Source organism: Drosophila bipectinata, chromosome 4 (assembly GCF_030179905.1).
Source record: "Drosophila bipectinata strain 14024-0381.07 chromosome 4, DbipHiC1v2, whole genome shotgun sequence".
NCBI lineage: Eukaryota > Metazoa > Arthropoda > Insecta > Diptera > Drosophilidae > Drosophila > Drosophila bipectinata.
Window position 1 is genome coordinate 14,127,800 of NC_091740.1, and position 10,424 is coordinate 14,138,223.

Sequence of the window (10,424 nt, forward strand, 5' to 3'; positions counted from 1 at the left end):
AGAAGTATAATATGAACTGCTAACTATAACTACTTAAAAAAAGTACGGACTTCAACCTAGCGAAGTCATTGGCAAGCGGGCCAATATTCTAAAAACTTAACATTTGGAATCAGAAAAAAGTGCTTTCGACTCGCGACCTCTGTGAATTTATCGGCACGGGAGTGAAGCGGCGGATAGAAATCTTGTGGCAGCGGCGGAACCAACCGGACGACACTGCGATAGCGATCAAAAGAGATAAACATGTGGGAATACTTCGAACTAGTGCACTAGTGATGAGAACTCAGTCGCTATCTCTACGGCACCCTTGGACGTAACTATCGGGACTTCGAGACCCTGGAAAGAAAAGCAGCAGCGAACGTCGGCGGCTCAGAAATAATGGGTCAAGATTTTTCTCCAGTAAGGAGCCAAAACGAAGGAAGAAATCTAGGATTTAATGTACAGCCGACTATCTTCGAACACGCTTCGTACCCAGTACAGGTCACGATGGCTAGAGAGTTACCAAGAAATCCAGTATAGTCTCTAGTTGGCGGTTTTCTGAATTCCACCGTGAACATAGGAGGGTGGAACCAAGCAACTGTCAATCCTGAGATTGGAAACATTACGACTAATGTAAAGCTTAGAGGATTTTTTCCGATGACACCATTTAGCGTGCTACAAGAACTAGTAGCAACAATACCAATGAATAGCCTCGTGTACAGTTCTACACGTCGACACCTATGAAGACAGGTTCATGCCTCACTGCAGCACAGATTGCTACAAGACAAGTTGCATGCAAGAATTTACCTTACTTCAGCGGCAATCCGAAGAATGCCCGATTTTCATCGTGAGCTACGAGCAATCAATCATGCGATGCGGGTTCAGCGACCAGGAGAACCTTATTAGACTGCAGAAATGTTTAAAAGGAAGCTGAACGAGGAAAACTGATGACGCCAGTCACAGTCAGGCAGGCAATGGAGCCCCTACGTATGCTCCTTACAAGCAAAACTAGGAACAAAACCAACTGTAAGGCCCAACTGCATAGAAGCTTTAGTTCGCTTGGCTCTTGCTGTTCAAAAAATCCGCGACACAGTCGAAGCGATAGGACTAAGCCCCTATTTGAACGACCCGATGCCACTACGAGAGCTAGTGGAGAAGCTGCCATTCGACTGGGTGCGAATATAGCAATTTTCGATGTTTGGCTGTTCTAACTGGTTATGATTATAAAGCAAAAGATAAGAACCATAAGGTCAGACTTATGACAGTACTCAAGTTTTTCGTAAATGCGAGCGCACGCACAAGTTAGAAGATTGCAGCGATACGAGAAAAACAAGAGTTTATAAAACAAATTAAGCTATGCTGGAGATGCTTTGGTAGACACTACATAAGGCACTGCAAATCATCACGAGTGGGAGGTGTCAACGGATGCACCAGAAAACACCGTTGCCTTCTGCACCAAGATGCCTCAAAGAAGAGAGGACAATTCCGAAGGAAGCGCAACAGTTATGCACACCGGACAGAACGGAAAAACTCTGTTTAGATATGTTCCACTCATTGTTTACGGACAAAACGGCTTGGAACAAACTTTTGCGCTAATACACGAAGATTCAGCATGCACCTTAGTCGAGTAAAAGCGAGCTGAAAAGCAAGGCATTGGTGGTCCATTAGACGAGCTCTTCTTACACTGGACAGGCGAAATTACACAAGGAGAACCGGAATCCAAGTGGATTAACTTATCCACATCATCGATAGAGACATCCCGCAAGTTCGAGATGCGCAGCGTAAGAACCGTAAGGAACCCGGTATCTAGGCTTAACACATAAAGCAACAGACACTCAATTACATATCTTTGTAGATGCCAGTATAAACGCCTTTCCAGCAGTCGTTTACCCACGCATTGGATGTTAACGATCTGTAAATTGTTTACTACTAGCATCAAAAACAAGAGTCGAAGCGAGAAACGCCTGTTTTGGACCGATTCAAAGAATGTTTTGTATTGGTTGCGTTCCGATGCCCGTTAGTATCATCAATTCGAAGCACTACTAATAGGAGAAATCTTAGAGAACTCCGAGCCCAAAAAGTGGAGACTGGTACCTTCATCAATGAACGTCGCCGACGACGGCACGAAGTGAACCAAGGACTCGAAACTCGAAGGAGGCTCAAGATGGTTTAAAGGATTGACCTATCTGAACGATCCCTTTGGCCGGTAACCGAGCTCGATCCCCACAACTTGGAAAGGATTCACACCCATAATTTACAAGAGAAAACTAAATCGAATATAGGAGCCATCTTCCCAGATGTACATCGTTTCAGCAAATGGGAGAGACTTAGAGGAACGTTGAAATACGTGATGCGGTTTTAAGGACTCATCTGTAGTCAAAAGTTAAAGTCTAAGGACGCAAGGATAGCCTCACAACTCCGAAACCTAGACGACGTACACAACATACTCTAACGAGCCGCTCAGGAGGAGATCTCTCTACTTAAGAATGGAGGCTCCATCGGAAGAAGGAGCAGAATCTTCAAGTTTTCACCCTACCCTACGAGTACGAAGGCGTATCGATCGAATCGAAGACACACCAGTTTTTGTGAGAAGACCAGTGATTCTACCGAAATCACACAAAATGACGAGCTTGTTAATTGATTACAACCATCGCAAATTTCACCACCAAATGAGTGAGGTCGTAGTCAATGAAATGCGACAACTAAACTGCATTCCTCGATTGAGATCCAGTGTACGCCACATTACTAGGACATGCCAGAGATGCAGGAATAATCGAGCGACCCCAGAGAGCCTCGAGATGGGCGCCCTACTGAAGGATCGATTGGCGCTAAACGAACTGCCGTTTATACACACTGGAATCGACTTCTTTGGTCCGCTTAACAGCTTAACACCAGACTGCTAACCTACATTCCATTGAAAACAACAGTAGCAGAAGCGTTGACCACGAGCCATTTCCTACGGAGTTGTACTAGTACATTAGCTACGAAGGATGACGACAACACGGGTATCCTACTTGGTCAGAGTTATCGAATTGCAGGTCAGATCGCGGGCAGGTTTTGAAAAAGATGGCTGAAGGAGTCTAGTCTCCTACATGAACGAAAATGGCACAGTCAACCAGCGAACCCGCTCGAACTAGGTGACCTATTTATTATGATGGTCGAGACCCGCAAGAAGGAGTTCTGGAAAAAGGGAATCATCTACGAGCCTCACATAGGAAAAGATGGACAGGCACACAGCGCAGAAGTACGGACGGCATCCGGACTACTCACACGGCCCATAGTAAAATTAGCAAAGCTGGACGTACGACATAATTCCGATTTGGCAAACGCTACGCCGAGCGGAGTCGTTTGCGAAGGGGGAATGTTAGGTTTTAAAGCTAATTGGCAATGCCCAACCGATCGCCAGCTGACCGCTGACCCTGTGGCAACGATGTCTTACCGAAATCTGAGCCGGTCGAGGTCGAGTCTTATCGAGCTGAGCATACAAGTTTTTTAGTTGTTTTTTATAAATAAGTTTTTGATAAATTTGTTCTTTAAATCAATTAGCTTGATATAGATTTACATAAATTTCTTTTGTTTTACTTATTGTTTAGGTGAGGGGCCGTTGTGACGCTCAGCTGAAGAGCGCATCCGCGCTGAAGAGCGCACCCGCGCTGAAGAGCGCACCCGCGCTGAAGAGCGCATCCACACTCGCCCCTCTGTGCCCTCTCTCTCGCTCGTTGGTTATCGTCGATTGTCTCTTTTTGTACTAGTTTTTAAGTCAGTTTTAGATGTACGCAGCCAATAAAGCTGAACGCGTTTCTTTTGGATTTAACTGAAGACGCCCCCGACTTATCATTTCATCCCCATTTCTGGAGTCTTTTGCGGAACCAACGCCCCCCTACAAACATTGGTCCTTCGAGCCGGATAATTACTGGATTTTCTTCTGCCAGCAGTTCTCGGCATTGTTCCGCCAAAAGATAAGTACATTTTTCCGTCTCCATCTCTCTGCCGGTCTTCAGCAGTGATCCGAACATTAAATTTCGTTCACACTGCTGCAAGATTGTTTTTCCCTCCGTGTCAACTCCAAGTCCGAGTTTTCCGACACAACGGAAGGTTGAGATTTTCTAATAATCTATAATAATCTTAAAATTCTAAAAATTGTTCCATCCGTCTCCGTTTTGTGTGCTGCCCATATTTCTCGCCGTTTTCGGCCTCTCCGTTAGCCATTCGCTTGCCAACGGTCGAGGCATATGTGCATCCATATACATACATACGCACATACATATTTTTTTGGTGCAATTAATCCGCGAAAAATTCGCAAGTGAACAGTGAAATTGTGTGGTGACAAAAAGAAGGCATAATTAATATTGGCCACCGGTGTGAATTAGTTCCGGAATTTCCAAACTCACCGAACAGTCCGCCGCTGTCGTAATATTTGTTTTTTATCTTCCTCAATTTTTTACACCACATAAATTTTCTGTTCCCCCAATTATACAGTCCACTTATCAAAGCTCCACTGTGCCAACATATGCCCACATGCCCTTACATATATCCGTACCTGCATGCATGTCCATATATTTTCTGCCTCCCATTCCAGGAAATATATAACCGATAAAATTTAACATATACAGTCCACTTATCGACGTTCCACTGTGCCATCATATGCCACACATGCCCTTGCCCTACTTGCATGCATGTCCATATATTTCCAAATATTTTCTGCCTCCAATTTCAGGAAATATATAGCCGATAAAATTAAAAAAAATTTAAATTTCCTAAAACCAACAATTATAAACCGCCATTTCACTACAAATCCGTGATTGTGTCGCTTAAATTCTCGACCCAGCCGTGTTGTGTTTTTCGGTTCTGTTTTTTGTCCTTTGAGGTACGTACAGGGTGCCGACGGCATAACCGGCTGCGTAACAAAATAGATTTAAAAAAAATCAATTAATTATAAATTTATGTATTTAAAATTATAACTACGAAAATTTATTTAAATCTTATTTTCCGTTCGAGCAAAGGGCCAGGTTTTTTTTTAATTCACCTTTCCGGCCACTCAATAATTAAAGTCGAAAATTTAATTATCGAAAAATAATTAATTAATTTAATTATCCACCTTCTGTCCGAATAGAGCCGCGGTTTTAATTCCATCTTCCCGGCTTTGTGTTAGTTAAATTCAATTAATTAAGGATTTAGGTTTCACTTCCACCGTTCCAGCTTCGTGATAATTCACCTCAATTGATTAAAAATTAAGATTTTCAACTCCACCCTTCTGGCTCCATCATATTTAAATCCGAGCCAGTTAGCCAAAATTAATTATTTATTTTTTGTGTGTTAAATTCAAGCCAAGGTTAAGTCCACCTTCCGGCTCCACAAATTCGAAAATGGTTAAGAATTTAATATATCAGTGTATATTAAATTCAGTACGAACCACACAAGACGAAATATACATACATATATAGAACGTTATCATTTTTTTCCGAACAAGCACGAATTTTCCGGTACTTTTTCCATTTTTCCGGCCTCCAACGCTGCTTCTACTCTGCATCAGGCAACATCCGCCTACAATCCGAGCAAACCTCGTCTCCTTTTGGGTTTTTTCTGGTGCCTGAAGTTTTTCTTTCCACATTCGAATTGTGCCGCACACGACTTTCCTTTCCACATCGGCGCCACTAGTTCGCACTTGCTCCGTGTAATTGCCTTTCATCCGCGATCTCACCGTTCTCATCACATTAGTGTGACCGGCCACCACTTCGTACGAGGCACCTGTTGCGCGAGTCAGTCGACAAGCGCTGACCAGCGAATTGGACTCTAAGAATGCCCACGGGAGACGACAAAAAGCCGCGTTCGATCCCAGCCATCCGTTTGGACAGATCTCAATCCGCATCTTCGCGGACGCGTCTTTTGAAGCCTAAGGCTACCAGTGCCAGTCCAAGGGGAAAGAGTTACGAATCCGTCAATACAACCCCCGGTCCTTCACAGAGGCAGACTCGCTCCGTTGCAAAAATGGCTCCAAGTGCGGTCGAAGTGGCGTTGAAAAAGTTCATCGCCACAACAGATCGAATTAGCCAATTTGAGGCTAACATAAATACTCCGGGCGCCCCAGAAACCGAAATAGGCTCCCAATACTTGTGCAAAGTCCATCGGGACCAAATTCGGGCACTATGGGAGAAGGTGGAGAAGAGCTATGAGAGCTGCTCCGATTTGCTAGCCGTGTCCGACGACAATGCGGCCGCCTCGACAGTGCTGGAAGCGAAGTACAGCTACTGTTACTCCGTCTATTCGAGATGTATTGCCCAGCTTCGGGAGAAAATTGCTTCCCAATCCACTCAGGTGGCCCATTATCTCCAGTCAACCCCCGCAGCGTGTCTGTTTTTTCCGCACGAGTTTCCCGCAGCCTCGGTGACTCATTGGATCAGGGAGAGGTGCCCACACAGATCAGCTTGGAATCGGATCCAGTTTGCGAGCACAATTCTGTTTCGACTCCTTCTATAATTTACGCTTCGCATCACGCTGCACGATGGCAATCAGCGGATGATCCGTCTGATCCGGGCCAAATTCTGGATTCAAAGATCATATTCAGCACGATGTCGCCACGCCCACGCAACGCCCAGTCACTGGAGAGCAGATGTACTCGAGGTACACAATCCTACCGATGCCGAGTCTGCAATGGGATCCATCCATTGAAGAAGTGTCGGCGCTTCCTACGCCTAAGTGCCGAGGAGCGGCTCCGAGCGGTTCTCGTGAACCGGTATTTCTCGAGCTGTCTGGCCCAAGAGCACTCCGACGGATCCTGTCGGCGTGGGGACGGCTGTAAGACGTGTGGTCAGGATCACCACACGCTGCTGCACCTTGTGACTGAGGAGCACGGTCACAGTACACGGGGTGTCTCGCTCTCTCGTCGGCCGTCGTCCGCCAACTCCCAGCGCGGGTCGGGTACTTCTCGGCCTGCGTCCGCCAGTTTCTGGCACTCACAAGCCGATCCACGGCCATCGACTTCCCGGCGCTCGTCGGCAACTCCTCGGCATTCTTCCGCCACTGGCTGGCAGTCGTCAAGCGCTCCACTGCTTTCCTCCGCCACTCATTAGGTGCCGTCCACCGCTCTTCCGCCCGCGTCATCCGCGCCTAGGCAACTTTCCGCCTCTCCTCGAGAGCCCCCGCAGGACGCGGTCGCTGCGCCTACCCTATCGTCGCTGCTGAACCGGAACACCGTCAACATCGGGACCCGGATTTTCGACACGGGGGCCTTCATCGACCCGTGTACGCCCTCTAGCTGCAGTGACGCATATCTAGCGACGAGGGATCTGTTGCAACCCGAGCGATTGCAAGGGGGGGAGAATGTTTAGGTCAGGGGCCGTTGTGCCGCTCAGCTGAAGAGCGCATCCGCGTTGAAGAGCGCACCCGCGCTGAAGAGCGCATCAACACTCGCCCCTCTGTGCCCTCTCTCTCGCTCGTTGGTTGTCGTCGATCGTCTCTTTTTGTACTAGTTTTTAAGTCAGTTTTCGATGTACGCAGCCATTAAAGCTGAACGCGTTTCTTTTGGATTTAACTAAAGACGCCTCCGACTTATCATTTCATCCCCATTTCTGGAGTCTTTTGCGGAACCAACGCCCCCCTACAAACATTGCTTCGAGCCGGATCCATAGGTCGCTGGTTCATATCCGGCTCGAAGGACCACGATGTTTGTAGGGGGGCGTTGGTTCCGCAAATGACTCCAGAAAAATCGATTTCGCAAAATTTTGAAAAGTGAGCTTCGTATCGGTGAACTACAGTTCAACGTGAACATCTTGCCATTTTTGTGATTGTTTTACAATATCTGCTTCATCGATTTCGGAATTTTCTGGAGAATTTTACTCACTTACAACGGTGTATTGATCAATAATTACGTTAATAATAATAATTACAATAATTACGCCTGACCAGCGAATTAAAAATTTTGCAATTCTTTGAGTTCATGAATTCAACCCGGTTAAAAGCGCTTCGACCGGGAGCATTACAAGCGATGTATAAAGCGTCTAGCTTATTCTTCACAAAATGATGTATCCCCGCAAGAATAGCTTTATTGTATCGCGGATTCTCATCAGGCCCCTCATCGACGTTAAAAATCATGACTGGTTTCCTATTACCAAAATGATCCTTAGTAATCAGATTGAATTCCGAAATATCAAAAAGTTTGTCTATATCCAAAACGTGAGACCAAGCAGTTGAAGATGAGTGCTGCCCCGATCGTATGGCAATGTAGGTTGGTCCCGAATAAGTAACAGCATCTGAAGTTCCAAAACCGTTCTCTTTGATCACAATACCTGCATAAACTGAAGGTATCAGTTTATGCGCGGAGCAACGACCCAATCATGATCCGGAAGTCTGACTCGGTACTCCATATTGAAATGGATATCCCTATACATCCCGCTGAAATATTAATATTGCAAGCAAAATTATGTAATTTTCACTATGTTAACATAGAAAGTATTATTTTTTTTAGATTTTATCGAATTCATCTCTTTGTCGAATATTTTACTATGTACTCTATTTACTCTTTTTAATCTATCTATCTACAATCTATCTCTTATTGATACTCTTAATAATCAAATAAAATATTACAATTCACACAAGGGTAAATATTACCTGTGATACCTATGGGTACCCGACACTTATTGTCTTGACTAATGAAAGCAACTTCATGAGGTCCCAGTGTAGAAGCTAGTTCTTCCAAATGGTGAATCGTTGCAGCTGCAAATTGTGCGTCAACATGTTTTTTGTGTAAATCATTCTGCGGTTTGTCCAATTTCACAGGAACGGTCAAAACATGCTTCTTGCCTTCGATTGAATTAGCACGACGAGGTAGCAATCTTAAGTAGGTCCCATTCCTGCTTATATCGAAATCCATTCTGAGAACCTCTGTTAAGTCGCTCAGTGTTCTGACGCAGTTTAATGTTTTGGTCCGACGTCTACTATCAGCTGCAGATCCATGCGTGCAAATTTCTTGAATAATTCTGGCTGATCTTCTTCAATTCTTGGTCGGCCAGTTTTTGAGCGTAATTTCAACTTTTTTTTTTATCTCAGGGGATTCTAAACATATTTCTTCGAAATTTTTTCACTTATTTGCCCGGAATTTTCTATTCCTATTTGCAGTGTCATCTTTTGCTTTCAATGATTTTTTTTTTATTTCTAATATCTTCTTTTTTTTTCTTTTAAAGTCTTTTTTTCATCTGGTGACAATAAATCGGCTTTGTTTCTTACTTCATAAAGTTTTATTTCATCGTGCAATAAGTTAATTTCTTTCTTCAACTTATCTTGAGCAGGAGTTTCAAATTTGTCTTTATAATTGTGCACCAACTGTGAAAAATGTTCCGAAAAATCAATAAACAGTTTTTGAGTGTGATTAATTATGGGCGTCGCGAGAGTAATATTATTCCAATAATCTTAATCGCATCTACGATTGAATCATTCTAAACATTTAACACAACTTTGCTCTTATTTATTTTGTTTGCGTCAATTTCTACCAAAACAAAAACATTACGAGAAGTGTCGAACTATTTAATCTTGAATGTAAATTCGAATTTTATTACATCATAACGATTACCGTTAATGGTGTTTTCTCAAGAAATAATTTTATACATTGATATTGATTATACGCACCCTCAAGGGAGTCGAAATTTGATTTTTTGGATCAATTTCACTGCAGGAGGCTAATGAAGTGCCACTTTTACTTAAGGGTGAACTGCATGCATCATTTTCAGGGAAGTTCTTCGCTTGCTCCAAGTTTACTGTTTTTGATGATGCCTAAGTACATATGAGAAGTCAAGTAAAAAATTATGTGATGAAAAAAAAAAAGATGAGCCCAGTATCAATTGATACTGGGCTAAACACAATAAACCAACCTTGCTCCAGTAAGAAAAAAGGGCACTTATCTTCGTCAATGATAAACCATTCATTTCAGACATTTTTGACTGAAGTTTTGCCTCAAAATCATCACTTTTTTTATTGAATTCCACAGTTTTAATGATAAAAAATTCAGTTTAGACATTTTTGACATTTTTGCCTCAAAATCATCATTTTTTTTATTGAATTTTGTACAGTTTTGTAGCTTTATTTTGTGAAACCGCTGCTGATTTTTGTGAAAAAGCTTTCTTAAAAGCAGAAGCCAAGTCTTGGAAAGCTTTATTTTTGTCCATGATTCACCTCTTTATTTTTTTTAGTTCACTTGCAAGCAAATTTAACCTCTTTATGTATATTTTACAGTTGACTGGACTGAACTGATTGGACTCAAAATGTTTGGATTTACTAATGAAACAAACAAGAAATACCTAAAGGCACTATAGACACAATACAAATTGAAACTTACCGTTTAGAAATGGAGGCGTGAAGTAGATGGTAGCACGCACAGTGATGCAGCGATTGACCCCCCCTCCCCCCTGCGTGACAAACCGCGACGTTAACCCGAACTATATACATTATATACATTA